Genomic DNA, 17942 nt, shown 5'->3' with positions numbered 1-17942 from the left:
GGGGGGTGGGGTTCCATCCTAATGAACATCCTGATTGCCATTTGTGCAGGATTACTCCTATTAGGAGCCTGCATTTGTTGTGGTATTCCCTGCATGAAAAAGTTAATCAAAGAATTTATAGATATATCAGTTTCTGAGACTTTGTATCAAAGTACTGAAATTGAAGAATTTTTGAAATGTGAAACACTTTCATAAGTTTAAACTGAATGACTCTCTTAACTGCAAATTCTGAATGGAAGATGTTAGGAGAAGAAGAAAACTGTTTATTCTTTTGAAAATAGAATTAAAAAGTATTAACATGTGGGAAATGTCAGAAAATATGTATTAATGTGTGTACTTAATGCTAATTAGAAACTAAATGAGTTAACATGTTTTTCATTCTATTTTATATGCACTATTTTATACACAGCTTAGTTTTATATGAGACTAAAAGATGCTTTTGAAACTGCAGTGTGCTTTCTGAAACTTGCAAGATGCCCTCTGACTTAGTAATTGCTAGCACAGCAATATTCATGTTTATGTCTTTTGGAAATGTACTTGAGAAGCAGGTGATTATCTGCTAGGTCAGGAAGAAATGAATGAACAATGCTATATTCTGTAATGTAATGATTTTGAACAATCAGCTCTGTTCGAAGTATGAGAACATGCACAGCTGCAGAAGTTAGAGATATCATAGACAAAGGACCGTTGGAGAAATGAACTGCAATCTATACTTGCTTTGTGCTCGAATTAGCCATAGTACCTTGAATGGTAACATTGCATATATCTAACCGGTGGTAGCCAAGGCCACGTTGTTTTTCTTAGGATGTTTCTCACAAAAATTGATAGTACAAGCAGAAAATAATATAAACAAGCACTACGACATAATGATGTTAAAACTTGTGATTTACTACGTCAGCTTGGTAGGCAATGTCTTATTAGAAAATGTATAAAAATGCTTGCATTTCCTGATTCTAGTCAGACAAACTCTGTATTAGCACGTTTGTGTCTCCTTGCTGCAAGATTAAAGTGCCTTAACCTGAACCTACCATGTATTGATCGTTTTTAAAGTATATTTTTCCTTTGACACCTATAAAGCATCATCTAATCCCACTCTGATGGACTTGTTGATCATCTGTAAAACAAATATATCAGAATTACCTATTCTGGGGACGTAAACCTCACATGCAACATAAACAGGACATGCTGGAGGGACAGGTATGTGTCTTGGATACTAGCCCTTCTCTGGAACAAGCTTCCCATTCACTTGTATCAGAGTTCATCCCTAATCCAAATCAACTGTAACTTGGTCCATAAGTAAAGGAATTAGAAATTTATCCCAGGTCTGGCATTGATGTCTCTAGTAGACAAAGTTAGCCTGAAAATGTCTGACCACCCATACTCAAGGTTACATATACCCCTTAAAATAACAATATGTTATCAAAGCTTGCAAGATATATTTGGGAATCATGGTTAGGTTTAAATAGACCCCCCTGGGGTCACTGACTTAGCAATCACCTATGAAGCTCTGAACATATGCATGGATTGTCAAACACAGACAATGCAGTATGTGTCAAGGGCCGGTCACTCAGTAAATCAGATCTTGCTGTGTCATACGCATTAGTGATGTGTACTCTGGAGACCTATGGTCTTGGGGTTTGATCTGATTCATAGAAAGGATGGTGAGGAACAGCAAAAGTGTGACTGTGCTCTGTCCTTTGTGCTTTGGTGTCTCACCTCAAAAATCAACAGATGTATGATGCCCACAACCAAGATAACAGCCACAGTTAAGCTTTGTGCTTCATTTGCAACAAAGGATATTGATAGTGCAGGACTACAGGAGTCCTTGCGTAATTTTGTGTGTGTGTGTGTGTGTGTGTGTGTGTGTGTGTGTGTGTGTGTGTGTGTGTGTGTGTGTTCGTATCTGATGGGGTGTTTGATTTTGGGAGCCTAGAGATGTAAACAGTACATGACATAATGATGGTTATGATTAGGCATGATGCTCCTTCTGCCCACAGGTGATACTGATGATGTAGAACTACTGGAGCATGTGTGTGTACACCCTGCCAGGGTATCCTATGTTGGGAGCCAACAAATGTACTGTTTTCATGACCTGGTTGGTGGCCATGATTAGGTGTGGTGCTCCCTCTGCCCACAGGTGATACTGGTGATATAGAAGTATTGAGAAAGAGTGTGCAGTCTGGTAGGTGTAGCAGTGTGGAGCCTCAGAGTGTCAGTAGTCACACAAGTGAAACTGGCTGTGACTAAAAGTGGCTGCCATGGCTAGAAACAACAGTAATGTCTCAAGAATAATCTATTCCATCTGGAATGCCCAGCCTGTGACAAATTGCTTGCACCCAGACTCTTTTATGGCCATGGATAGCATAACCAGGAGATGTTTACCTTCTTCCTCACTTATGGATGCAATGCTAGCCAACTGAGACCTGAATAACACCAATTGCTACCTTTCCCTATACCATGTCACTGTGTAGATGCTGGATATCATCCTGCAAGCAGTGCAGGTGCTGCAGGTAATCTTAAGTGCCATGCAGCACATTTACCATCTTCTCAATGTGTGGGTATTGGCAGTCTGTGCCTGAATCACTGACTTGCACATCTGCTGATAAATGCCACATGTCACACCAAGGTCAGGAGCAGACCTGGAGTCACCATGGTACCACAAACCACCATGCCTCTCCCCTTTCGGATGTGCACACACACTTCATCATGTTCTTTGTGGCGTGTCTTGCCCTTTATGTACTTTGCCACAGGTGTTCCCCAACCCATAGATGATAAGACAGTGTAATGACACTGTGTTGTGTTTTTACACCTACAGACACTAGTCCTTCTTTGTATACCATGGGTGTTCAGTACAGTGCAGGGGTACATTATCATGTATCATCAGTATCTCAGTATCTCAAATTGCTAATGTTTCTCACATTATTGCGATGTCACTTTATATCAAGTTAATTTGGGCTTCACAGTGCTGCAGTTATGTTAATAAGGAAAGTTACTACAACTGTTTCTGAAGCACAGGCTTAATGCATCACACTATCAAAATTAAGCAGTGTGAACCTGCTCACCCTTGTTTCTACTGGGACTGTGCACAATATGTTTATGCATGGCATGTGTGAAGCTTGTAGCACCATGACTCTACATTACAGAGTCTTACTGAAGCACCTTGTTGTTGTGTTGAACATGCATCTGTACAGAAAGACTTCAATATTTTTACTGTATCAAACCTGTCTGAGCAACGATGGCTACTTTAGGTATCAGGAACAGCAGAGTTCTTGCATGGCATCTGAAGGAAAGAAATATTCTCTTGCTCTTTCTGGATTGGAACTATTAGGAATACCTGCTAGGCTTTTAGAATGGTCCTTTTTACAAGGTTGGTGCTAGTTTGCCAAGATAGTGAGTGAAGACAATGGCATCAGCTGTATGGTGACCACTGAAGTCATCACTATGGGGACTTGCATCTGCATCACCTCAACCTGCTTAGCCAGCAAGAAGCAGAGCTTAGGGACAGGAAATAAAGATATATTATAAACATTTTCCCTTTTTTCACAAATCAACCCCTGTACTTTGTCTCACAGCAGCTGAGGAACTGAGAAAGAGTGAGAATTAGGAAGGATATGAAAGAAGACGACAAATCTGTTAGCAGTGGGGTACATATATCATGTGCACTGCTGCACTGTATAGCTTTAATAGTATGTGTAACATATATATGTACCAATGTGATTTTTGTGTAACATAAGTGTGTATTAATGGGCTCTCTCTTTTTGTTTTCTTTTCTTCAGTTCAGATGGTGGCAACAGTTTCAACTTGCACCAAAAGATGCCTCCAGTGCTGGATAACTCATTGTTGTAAGTTGTAACTCTTAGTAGGTAAATGGAGGTCACCCTCTCAAAGGTGACCTAGTGGGCTCACTGGTAACGTATGTGACCACTGCTCAAGGGGGGTGTGGATGCTCTTCTACTTATATTGATCTAGAGGTGTACTCTGTGATCTCCCACAATAAGGTAATTAGACTGGTGATTTCTGGGGAGCATTGACAGCTGGATACCTACCTCATAACCATGGAGCACCTCCTGGCATGGCAGATTGAGTCATATGACTTACAAGCCCTAACCATCAGGCTACCAGAAGCATGTAATTCATATGACAACAGCCACAAAAGTGACTGATGTCTGTGTAGGTTGTCCTCTAAGATAGTTTGGCATCTGCCATGTACTCTTCCCTATTTCTCTTACATGTTTTCATCCATCTTGTATATCACGCACCATACCTTGTCTCTTATTCCAACCTTCTCATCACCATGAGTCCATCAACTGATATTCCCATGTTTTCATCAATACTACCCCTGCTTTGTCTGTGGCTGTGTCTTTTGTTTAATTCTGCACCCCTACAACCTTCCTTTTGACCGGTATATCCTCCCACAGCCATTCTTTGCTGCCCTTCTTCCACAATTAATGTCTCATGATTACCTTCAGTTGTATCTGGTGACTTTAAAGCAAAGTGGGCAGCAGAAAGCAACTGGATGGATGGAGTTAATTGGAATGTAGCAGAGCTATACTATGGCAGGTCAATGACCATTTACATGTGATCAAGGAGAGATGGGATCAGTCACTTTCAAACAAAAGACTTCCTCAGTATTCACTCATTCTAGCTACTTTATTGACTATATATGCCCCAGATATCTGTCTGTCATCAACAGGGCAAATCTTAAATGAAATGGAGCCCTACACAAATGACTTCATGTGGTGTCCTGTTGAATGCAGGTCATTCCCTATACTCCCTAGTGCCCTCTTCCAGTTTTTCTCATCCTGGTTTAACAACATTCAGACAGATTACGTCTTTCTTGTTTCTTCATACTTAATCTTACTTTTAGCCTTTTCATCCATCCTTCTAACATATCCTGTCCAGCCAAGAGTGCATTGTAATAAGTGTGTAGGTAGTAACTTGAGTTAAGCAAGGGGTCTGGGGGCCAATAGGTTCCCAGTTTATATAGGATTCTATATACATTGAGGGGGTCTCTTGAAGCTTTTTTTCCAACTTTTTGATCCAATGATGGCCTCAAGAAAAATCATGGGTACAAAAAGAATTTCAGTCTTACTTTTCTTGCAAGGAAGAAAAATGTGTCTAAAGCATAATTTTCAAAGATGACAAAACTGTAGCTCCTAGTAAATTGAGTAGACAAATGCTTGCAGGGAGAAATAAATCTGAAAATATGCCCTGCCTTCCTACTCCTCCAGAAAATATAGTTGCTTTGTGTGTTTGCCCCTCTGTTGATAAATTGGGATGAAAGTAAAATTACAAATGGACAGAGGCATACATTATACAACTGAGGGTCTGGGAGTGGAAACCAGAGAACAAGGATAACATCCACAAAGAGACATGGTGCAGATTTCACACAGACGGAATCACAGCAAAAACTCAACCAGAAAACATGTGCTGTGAGTTGGTAATTTTACTCATTGCAACACTGTGACAATGATCATTGCTACAACATAAATCTTGCAAAGACTGCCTCAGGTAGCCACTAATTGTGTATTACACTAATGTTTGATTGTTATGGAAAGTGAAAGAATTTATGGTCAACTTACTACATTTAGATACACTGTGACAACTCCATAACACCACCATTTTCATTCACAGAAAGCCACAACACCCATTAATTACTGACTGAACACTCTGCTAAAACAACCATAGCAAAGTACTGCTTTACACAAATACACATCATGTCAACAAAGCCAGAATAATAATTGTTTAACTCCAGCAAATAAGAACAGGGTTAATTGTTTTCATCCATATACAACCCCTTTACCTAGCAATTCAAATTCAAATTTGTTGGCTGCACACCTCAGATGTCTGTGATTAAAAATATCCACAGTAATGCATGTCAACGTTATTTATTTATATAAACAGTAGCCATAGTAAAATATTCTTGTTTCTCTCATATAAATTTACATCTGTCTCACAAAGTCAGAATAATGAATGTTTAACTTGTGCAAGTGACAGCAGCATCAGTTAATGTCAGCCACAGAGAGCCCTCATATAGCAATTAAAGCCACATTTTTGTTTTTGAGTACATCTCTCAAAAATTACACTGTAATGTAAAAAACATAATACCAACTATTTACAGATATTTATTGTATCCCCGGTAAACATACCCACATACAAAGTTGTGCCACCAGTACCTGTAGATTGCACAGTTGTAAACACTTCCAATGTCTGACTCTGCATCATTTATGCAGGTATTCATTTATTTGAGCAAAGTCCTTAGACAGTGACTGTGCACCCCAGATGTCTAACAGCAATCAAATGAATAAATACAAAATTGCCATATGTATAACAGAATACAGTGTGCAATCAATTGCAATCCCATTCCTCTCAATCTCTTAGCTCAAGAACTGGAGTCAAAATCTTAAAATCTGAGACAGCATTTACCCTTATATTTATAGAATGCTCACATTGCTAGAATGAAAGTTTTTGTCTTTAGCATGCATTTTCTGAGGTCTATGAAGTCTGAAACTTAAATGTCTGTCATTGTTTATTGACCCAAATCCTCACTGATTTGCCAGAGAACCACATATTTTATGAGTAACTGATAAAAATATTGGGCTACAACATTCTGCAAATTCAGGGATACTTGAGAGCTTTTATGACCCTACCGCTGGACAGGTTAACTTAAATATTCAACTGAAGGACAGAGTTATGTAAGCAGTCTATCCTGTAAGAATTGTCTGTTTATAGTGTAGTCATAAGCTTGAAGAAAATGTTTGAGAATACACAAAATTTGCAATGTGAAATTGGGCAAAGACATCTGAAGTAGCCCAGAATGAACAACTATTTAACTGCATTTAAGGCAATCAAGTCTTACCTGCTAGTACTGAATTTGTAAGTCAAATGCAGTTCAAAAGCGAAAATCTACTGAGTTTATCTCTTCTTGTTTTAATGACTACCCTAAGGAACATTAAGTACCTGTGACCAGATTTTTCAATCTCTTGCTATGGCTGTTAAGCAGCAGGGTTGAAGTGACAATGGAATTTCACCTGCATATCTTGTATATACATGCATACACATGCACATATATATATATATATATATATATATATATATATATATATATATATATATATATATATAATATATATATATAAACATATATATATAAATATATATATATATATATATATATATATATATATATATATATATATATATATATATATATATACATATATACTTAGACACACACACACACACACACACACACACACACACACACTCACTCACATAGAAAAATACATACCTTACACATTGGCTGGCAGGGGCATGCATACTTGTGATTAAAGTATCCACAGTAACGCATTTTTAACTTTGCTTTACATAAACAATAGCAATATATATATATATATATATATATATATATATATATATATATATATATATATATATGTGTGTGTGTGTGTAAAGGTGAGGCTACTTTACATAAACAATAGCCACAGTAAAGTATTTCAACTTGCCTCCCATAAATACACTCATACAAAACAAAAACAAAAAAACTTGCTCTCATGCTTCCAGGCTTGTACTTCAGGAGTCCATTGTGTTTTTTTATTTCACTTTCAGTTTGAGCCAATAGAAACAGTTCTTTGCTGTTTCAAAGAGTAGCCCAGTGAACAGCCTTTCAATGGCATTTCTGTCAGACTCAGAGTGGCTGGAAAACCAGTAACAAGGATTAATCACATTATTCTCCATTTTGTATATTTCTAATGCTTGGTTAATTTGAAAAAAAAAAACAGATCAGCAAGTAGTGTAAACTGATTTCTTTATTTTCCTTTTTTTGTGAAGAGCTCACAACTCCTTCATACTATGTGCATGTGCAATACCATGAACAAAGAATTGCCCACAAATGGGAAAGCTGACTCTTCTTTGTTAAATTAAAAAATGAATGAAATAACATTTTTTTTTCATGGAGGCAGCAACACTGCAACTAATTCCATGAGCAACCACAGGATACTTTTTTGTGTTTTCTGTTATTCCTCCTTTTCTAGTTTTTCTGTCTAATCCTTTAATTCCCATTTATATGATAAACTGGGTGGTTGCTTTGCTGTGCTGGTCACATTTTGCTTGTCTGTTGCTGTACAGGTAGCAGTGATGACACTTTTTGCTGCGTGCAAGATTACACACTACCTATTTAGAAGATAATTCAAGTTACTTATAGATCATGAAGTGTTTCTAATGCTGTCTGATGAGCATAAAAGCCTTTACACCTTTGGCAGTAACACACATCCAGAAATGGGCTATAACTTTATCAGTTTATGATTACTGGACTGAATACCAAATGATAAAAGGACATGAAAATGCTGGGGGGCCTCTTTAGCATATCATTACTGGAAATTTCTGTTAAACTCACTGAAAGAATGATAGAGAGCATACATGTTCTTACTGAAGAACATTTTCAATAATTTCAATGAAAGCTGTAATGACAGTGGATACAACTTGAAATGAGCAAGAACATAGAGTGTTAAGTTTGTTGATGGTAGGACAGCCAAACAGAGCTCTTGTCAAGTTATAACTATCACAAAATGGTTTAATCTTTCTACAGAGAAAGATTTTTTTGTCTTATGGAGCCCAATGGCATGGCTCTGAGGAAACAGTAAAAAGGTACAGGAAGATTTACATGTTGCTCATCTAATCATTGCAAAAAATAAAGGTCTCTGCTCCATTTGGCTGAGCTGCTTAGAGTAAACATCAGGTCCCCTGCTATGTGTTTCTGCAAAGAAGGAACTAAACAAGTTTGTCCAGTTTTACCCTCATTTTGCATCAGATATGGGACCATTAGCAAATTACATAACATAAAAGACTAATGAAGATTTCAAAGTAGAGACTGAATGCAATTTAAAAATGTCACTAGTACATTACTAACATTATCTGACATTAACATCTTCAGTAACTAGTACATTACTAACATTATCTGACGTTAACATCCACAGTAACTAGTACATTACTAACATTATCTGACATTAACATCCACAGTAACTAGTACATTACTAACATTATCTGACATTAACATCCACAGTAACTAGTACATTACTAACATTATCTGACATTAACATCCACAGTAACTAGTACATTACTAACATTATCTGAAGTTAACATCCACAGTAACTAGTACATTACTAACATTATCTGACGTTAACATCCACAGTAACTAGTACATTACTAACATTATCTGACGTTAACATCCACAGTAACTAGTACATTACTAACATTATCTGACATTAACATCCACAGTAACTAGTACATTACTAACATTATCTGAAGTTAACATCCACAGTAACTAGTACATTACTAACATTATCTGACATTGACATCCACAGTAACTAGTACATTACTAACATTATCTGACATTAACATCCACAGTAACTAGTACATTACTAACATTATCTGACATTAACATCCACAGTAACTAGTACATTACTAACATTATCTGACGTTGACATCCACAGTAACTAGTACATTACTAACATTATCTGACATTGACATCCACAGTAACTAGTACATTACTAACATTATCTGACATTAACATCCACAGTAACTAGTACATTACTAACATTATCTGACGTTAACATCCACAGTAACTAGTACATTACTAACATTATCTGACATTAACATCCACAGTAACTAGTACATTACTAACATTATCTGACGTTAACATCCACAGTAACTAGTACATTACTAACATTATCTGATGTTAACATCCACAGTAACTAGTACATTACTAACATTATCTGACGTTAACATCCACAGTAACTAGTACATTACTAACATTACCTGACGTTAACATCCACAGTAACTAGTACATTACTAACATTATCTGACGTTAACATCCATAGTACATTATGTACTGAAACACTTTGAAAAAATCCCAGAGCTAAAAACTCAATGACTGTAATATAAATACATAAGAATAAATCATAAAGAAGCTCAATCGGTAAAACACATGCATAAATATAATTGGGACTGTAAAATAATAAACTATCTATGGACTATGTAAAAGCTATCTGAAGATAATTAAAGATTTAAAAGACATAATCTTAAATTAGAATAACATTTTTTTACAAAGATAGATTGAATTTGATAAAACTGATACCATTATCAAAAGTAGCATATACAACTCAGACCACATCTATAATGCCAAGTAAAAGGATTAAATAAAATATCCATAATCTTCCTCTGGTATCAAAATATATACAGAACTGCATTTCAGCATCATATTAGAGCATAACAGAATGGAGGAATATGTTTTTCTAGCTATAGAACATTAGATAGATAGATAGATAGATAGATAGATAGATAGATAGATAGATAGATAGATAGATAGATAGTTTACTATTTGGGCACAAATTACACTGAAAATGGAAAATAAGTACAAATAAAATATTTAGAGTATCAAAACACAATTTCACTGCTATATATAATTAATGTTGTGAATATTAAATAATTATATGCACATTCTTGTCCCTATAAACCTTATAAACATTATAGTGGCATTCCTTAACAATATATATGAGTACACAAATGAAAAATGGATTTTTGTCTACACTACCAATGTTTTTACATCAGGCTATTTTTCTAATTTTACTAAAATGAGAAAAATCAAGTTTAAATATTTATCACATTAGTTTAAATTTTTAAAAGAAACCAAAATTGAATCACACCTCTCAACCTCTTAGTGCAAGAACCTGACAAAATGGGGGGGACAAAGACCCAGAAATAGGGATATATTTTAAATATTGCTTTTATAAACTTAGAAAGTTGCTGGAGTGACAGTGTTTGCGTTAACATTTTCTGAAGAACAGTCTGGAACTCAAACTTATGTCATTATTTAATGACTTCACTCCTCAGATCATACCAGGGATTTGCCAGAAAATCACATTTTATGAGGAATACACCAAAAATATTAGGCAAATTCTGGACAGTCTGTGAAAATCTGGACAGTTGAGAGGTGTGTTCTGAAGACCTTTTTTTGCACGTTGTTTTAGGCATCATCAAAGATGTAAATCATGGCTGAAATGAAAGTAAAATATCTGTCCAACATTATAAAAGTACCTAAAGTCTATCTTACTAAATGATCTAAGTGCTACTTCCATTTTATTTTGAGTATGTAGCATTATGCTGCACTTATCAGTATTTATCACGGCATCAGTAGCAACTGATATTGAGTATAGCATGTATAGTAAAGCACAAAGCAGCACCTTTTTAGTATCTGTATGCAAAGAACTATTGTTTTTCTGCTTTCTTCTGAGTGGATTCTTTTAAATAGTTTGCACATCTATGACTTTCATATTATGTGTAGTATTTCATGCTGTAAGTATAATTACTGCCCATGGAAGATATATCGCTCCACCTCCATTCTGTAATAACCTTGTACTTGATTATAACAGGGATACACAAATTGCTTAGGTGACCATGCCACTATATGTATACATGTAGGCAAAACACGTCAGTCAGTGGGTGTTTATGATATTCTGTGGGATACACAACCTACTATTGCCTTTATGTACGTGATTAGCAGTTGCATTCCTACCCATTTATAACCTGCACCCATACTGCAACATATGGCCTGCAGCAATTGGAGAAATTACAAAGGTTCCTCACAAAGAAAATTCAAGGTCTTTAGCATCTGTCCTATTGGGATCATCTGAAATCACTGTCACTTTATTCTGTTTCATACAGACTACTCAGAGGTGATCTCTGCCTTTTATACAAGGTAATCTCTGACCTTGCTTTATTGGAAATGCTGCATAATCATAAGTCAAATGGTACGTGGGTTACTTGTTCTAAAGAGCTTAAACTCATATGTCACATTAATAAAACCTGCTGGAGAGACAGATTTGTCTCCCAGAGGTTACCACACCTTTGGAACAGACTCCCACTTCATGTTAAACAGAGCACCTCACTGGCTCTGTTCAAACACAATCTTGACAATTGGATGGGTGACCATAAATTGACTGTGGGGGTTCCACTTGTGTCCCTCTTGGACAGTGGTATTAGGCGCTGATCATGGAAATAAGGGTAAGAACTTGGCTAGGCTTGTAAGGGCCCAAGTGTCATTTACATATATTGTGGTTAATTGCAAGGGTGAATTTTGTTGACCATACTCATCGAGACAAGTAGCATTTCTACAACTTCAGTTATTCTTTTATGGAATGGCATTGCTGTTGTTAAGAGTACATTGTGACTGCATCATATGGATCACACCTCATAAAGTCAAAAATATGGTGCCTAGGTAGTCATGATAAGCCTCTCTACATAGGACTAAATGCAGTGCATAACACACTTCCCACCTGTGCAAGCAGCTGGCCTTGTCTGACATGTTTCCACCTTATAACTGTATATGAATATACACTGTAGCATTGTGTGTGTGTGTGTGTGTGTGTGTGTGTGTGTGTGTGTGTGTGTGTGTGTGTGTGTGTGTGTGTGTGTGTGTGTGTGTGTGTGTGTGTGCTTGCGTACATGTCTTTTCTATTGCTCCCAGCTATGGGTTCATTTTTAAAATGTAAATCCTTCATCTTTATAACTGCCACCAGTGAATGCATGCACCATAAAAATGCTTAACATAAGTGCTTCTGCTTTGCATAGCACTGCACTATCAGACGAATGTCAGTACTGGCCTGTTGTACAACCTAACACATACTGTATGTAATGCATTTTCTAGGGATATTAATGTATTTGTACCTCATGCATATACATGGCATCCTACACTACACATATGCAATGTAGGAATGACACATTACTTGTTTTGATTTGTTAGATGAGACTGTTTTGGAGGTCCTGCAGATGCTGGAAAACAATTATTCTGTCAGAATAATAGTGTATGCTCAGGCCTGTATTTCTTCGTTTCTGAGATAACTGTTTGAGTGCATGTGCCATTTTATAAGAGTTATTGATAACAGAGTCACATCTGACATCTCAGCATCTTATTTTATAGGTGGCGACATTATTCTGTAAAATCAGATGTAGCACAACAGGAGCTATCATCACAGCATACTGGCCTGTAAATTTAGCCTCCACTGTTGCTGCACAACTGTGGAGGTGTATAAATGAAGCCTGTGCAAGCCATAACACGCAAGACTGTGTTTGATACTATTTGAAATTGTTAGGCTTACGTACATAGGTTTTCTTGAATGGTTGCATTGCTTTTAGTTACTCAAGTTTGTGATATTATTGCATTGTTCATACAGGAATAAATGCAGGTACTGATTGGATTCATATGTATGTATGTATAGTACAGTAGTGTGTGTGCATGACTGTTGACACAGACAGTAGCAGTTGCACACATGTATGCTATATGTAGTCTCCTGTCTGTGGAAGTTCTAGGATGATGCAAGGTATAGTGACATTCTATCCTAGAGGGGTTGTACAGAGGTCAGAGGGTGTGCTGAAGTGTTTATGTGATAACTCACCTGGAAAGCCTGCCAGCACAGTTATAACGGCTATGGCATTCAGTGTATTGTGTTTGACTGGGCCTCCAATATGCATATAATGAGTAGCATGACTGGGAATTCAAGTTTAATTCTGGCCAGTTGTCATATAATACAAAGCACCATCCCAGTTAAAGGCTTATATGCAAATGCATGATATTTAGACTGCATTCGGCTTCTTAAATGTCTGGTTCTAAGTGATTAACTGCCTCTGCCAGAACCTACAGTACAGCTCAAACAAGGCCAGCAGAGTGCTTGTTGCTGGTAATCATGCTGCATAATATACTATTACTTTCACTTCATTGCTTTAACACAGCAATAAGGTGTTGTTTAACTACACCAGAAAACTTAAAGTGAAAAATTCTGAATGCAAAATTATCAATAAACAACAATGTAATTGTTATGCCACAAGGCATAAAAAATGCATTTGCTCAAAAAAAAATATTCAACCTTCACAGTAACCTATGACATATGTGACAAGCTTTGGGACATCAGGAGACAATCTGTTACAGCCCAAACCTAAGTAAAATTAAAAACTCAGAAGTTCCATGGCACCAGACCAACACACATACACACACACACACACACACACACACACACACACACACACACACACACACACACACACACACACACACACACACACACACTCGCCTTTTCTCCATTTTTGGTTTTCTCTACAGAAGAGTATGTGGTTGTACTACTGGCAGAAGAATTACAGAATAGAGGTATCCATAGCTCTTCAAAAAGTGTGGCTGTTCTTTCTTTCATACATCAACTTTATCAATCATTTAGATACTGCCTTATTGTTACTTATACTATGTTGAACCTGCCAGAACAGAAACACAATTTCAAAAGACTCCTTGGTTTTCAAAAATTAGACTTTAGTTTCTTTGCATCAGATCATAAAACAATCATTGGCACATTGCTTAGCTTCATTATTTAATGCAGACACATAGACATTAATAAGCTAACACATCAGGAGTGATGATGCAGTTCATTTACCCAAGAATTTCATTTAGCAGTCTAATGATAACTGTCCCCTCCAATCCCCCTATTTTTCCATTGGCCCAAGCCCTTTTAAATGATTCTGTTTTAATTTGCACTACATAATACAGAAATCCATCCCATTTGTCCATCACCCTTTCAGTGAAATAATATTTTCTTGTGTTCAGGATGAAGCATGACCATGCATTTTTTAACTAACGACATCTCCTACCTCACAATTCTTCTACCTCAGTGGTTCATCTGCAGCTCCTTTAGTAATCTGAAGTTCCAATTATACACCTCTATACCTTTTGTCCTAACAGCAAAATAGCCCTTGTCTCTGTAACATCCCTTCAAATCACTTCCTTTTCATCTCTTTTACCATTCTAGTCCATTTCATTTACCATCCTAGATGTTTTATCTAGACATTCTTTGGTATTTTTGTTTCCTTTTTTCATCACTGTCATCAAATCAGAAGACAGAATTTTACCTGAGGTCTCAGCAATAGCTATTGATAAGGGGGTATAACCTCAGTGTCTGCAGTCTATATTGCTGAAAGTGCAGGCCATCATTCTGTTATCCTTGGTCAATGCCTTTCTGCTTTTCTCTGCTGCTTCATAAATACATTTGCAGCTACTCATGTCTGTCTCCTGTTGTCCATCCTGTATATTGTCCCAGAGTTACAGCTTTCTAGGTATACTATCTTGCATTTGTTATTACCATGCCCTGGAATACAAACTTTTTACTTGTAGGTATTCTATGGAATATGAAAATATGTTATTACATGCTTTTCATAAAGCAACCAATTTATAGAAGCTCACTTACTAATCTGTTGCTACAGATTTTAAAACTGTCTAGTTGGCACCCTATACTGCCCTCTAGTGGATAATCAGGTGCATACACTATAGCAAATGGAGATACTGTTCTGTTGTCAAAAAGCTGGGAATTTGACTGCCAGCAAGAATACTGCCTGAGGCAAACTCTTCAAATGCACACCCACAAACATACCTCTCAACCATACCGTTCAAGTGTACCTCATTACGAGGAATGCACCTCATTTGGGGTCTAAAACGTTCATGTTCCTCGAAGTTCCTCAATGTTCCACATTGAAAGACTCTGTCACACATTCAGTGTTAGGATTTTTTTAAGTGAAATCCAAGGTAAACAGAAATGAATCATATTAATTCATTAAAACATCTTCTTTATAAGTAAAACCAGCATATTTTAACCATCCTATGGCCTTCCTAGTTGATGTTGTTAGTAAACCATTAGTATGTATTCCACATTTTGCCCATTTGTTCCACATTATGAGGGCTAGTGTTCCTTATTTTGGAGATGGAGGGTTGAGAGCTATGCTCCCAACTGTCCAAAATTTCGGAGACTGTCCAGATTGTTGTCATAGTTTTGGCCTGTTCTTCATAAAAAAATGTGGTTTTCTGGCAAATCATTGACAATTAAAGTTACTATGTAATGACAGACATTTGTGTTTTAGATTTCATATACTTCAGAAAATGAATGCTGATGCAAAATCTGGTATTCTAGTGATGTTCTAGGTTTATAATAGCAGCATTTATTGTCTGTCCCCAATGTTTAGCCTTTGTCTCCTCATTCTTTCTGGTCTTGTCCACTATTCTTGTGCTAAGATGTTGGAGATATGCCATAGAACATTTGGGGAAAATTAGTAAAGCATTCTGTTTTGCAGGGGAACAAACTACAATGTACCCACCACATTCCCTTACTTATATTTAACTTCATGGTTTCACAGTAGCAGTGAAAAGAGAAACCACCCTCTAGGGGTGAAAGACATCTCATATAACTGTGATCTTGAAATTCAGCCAAAACAATGTTAAACCAGTCCTGGAGATGCAGCTTTGGGAAATCTGCCTCAGATGCTATGTTTGATGTATATTTAACAATTTGTAGTGCCCTCTCTTTGTGAATCTCTCCTTGGGAACTGTAGATCAATATGTGTGTATATACCTTTAAGAAGCTATCTAAGGGCTTGCACAAGTATATAAATACTGAGCACACACAAGCTAGACTGCCATTGTGCTGTTGAGATGTATGTAAGATCTGTCTGTTAACTAGTTCATTTGTATTGTATGATGCTACTATCCATCCTGATGTGTTTGTATCTATTAAAGCATCTGACCCCCAAGCCTTCTTGTTATATATGTCAGACATGAATGAGTGGCATGCTGTTAGAAGTGGCACATCTAAAAGTACATGGAGTTAAAAGAAGCATACCAAAGGGGCATGGAGTCAGAATCGGCTTGGCTAAAATAACTTAAGGCACTTGTTTAGATGCTGGTGGAATATACAAGAGTGGATCATTCCTAAAATGTGCAAACTTCTCAAAACAGGTCAGAAACAAATTTCAGGTATTAAAATTTGTTCAGCACTATTTCTTTTCAAATAATATGAATTGAGGCATACAGAAAGTTCTAAGTAATTTTTGAATAAACAGATATGTACAATATTGATAAAAATCTTCGAATTATTAATTTCTCAGGGGTGTATAAAGTGTTTGTATGTTTGTGCAGTGTTACAGCAAAGCTTTTTCTCAAAGTATAGCCATTACAAGGCATATTTCACAGAATATAGCCATTACAGAGTATATTTCTCAAAGTACAGTATTTGGAAGAGTTTATTGTGCATTTGAATGTTGTTACAAGCTCACAGAACAGTTTGTGCATACATAATTATAAGGGCCATGTTTTCAGTGTATTTGTGTATACCTTGTGGGCATGGCAGATGTATTTCGAAAACCCAGTGCACTTGTGTTTGACAGTAATATTGCTGAGAACTGGAGAGTGTTTGAGTAAGAGTACGACATTTTAATACAGGCTGCATTTTCTGATAAAGATGACCATACAAACACATTTATTCTGCTTCATTTAGCTGGGTGAGAAGCTATAGAAAGGGAGCATTCATTTGTGCACTTGCTGTCTATACATAAGAGGGGGAAAACAGTGATATTGTTGTACCGGCTGAGTCAAGGAAGGACCCAGAGTGCTTGAAATGTAAATTTAGAAAAATGTGTAACCCCCAGACAAATGTTACAATAGAAAGGCACTAATTTTACACCAGGGATCAAAAGCCTGGTGAAACTTTTGCAGCATATATAAATGACCTGAGAAATAAAGCTAAAATGTGCAGATATGGTGACTTAAGAGATGAATTGATAAAGGACAGACGTGTGTGGCATAAAAGTTAATGCTATGAGAAAGATTTTGCTTTGTGACAGTGATTTAACTTTGAATAAGGCCATTGAGATTTGTCAGATATATGAGGTCACAGAAAAGCACACAAATATACTTACAAATGAGAACAGCTCTAGAAGGCACAATGACAAAGCTCATGTTGATAGTATGCAGCACATAGTTAAAATAAACAGGCCTAAGCACATGGCAGCAACTGCAGCCCCTGCAGCCCCTGCAGCACTCACTGGTAAATGCCAGAACTTACTAGAAAATGCTAGAGTTC

General features: G+C 36.7%; 1 protein-coding gene across 1 annotated transcript in view; it reads right to left on the bottom strand.

Moving 5' to 3' along the window:
- The window catches only part of TMEM106C (transmembrane protein 106C), a 305831-nt gene extending 290772 nt beyond the window's left edge, over positions 1-15059 (bottom strand). The window contains exon 1 of the mRNA XM_044083879.1: positions 14947-15059. The gene's annotated coding sequence lies outside the window, so the exon portion shown is untranslated. The remainder of the gene's footprint in view (positions 1-14946) is intronic.
- Between the last annotated feature and the right edge of the window lie 2883 nt (positions 15060-17942).

This window comes from Protopterus annectens, chromosome 9.part0 (genome assembly GCF_019279795.1).
Source record: "Protopterus annectens isolate FY-2018-M chromosome 9.part0, PAN1.0, whole genome shotgun sequence".
In the NCBI taxonomy this organism is placed as follows: Eukaryota; Metazoa; Chordata; order Ceratodontiformes; family Protopteridae; genus Protopterus; species Protopterus annectens.
This window is presented reverse-complemented; position numbering and strand designations above follow the sequence as displayed.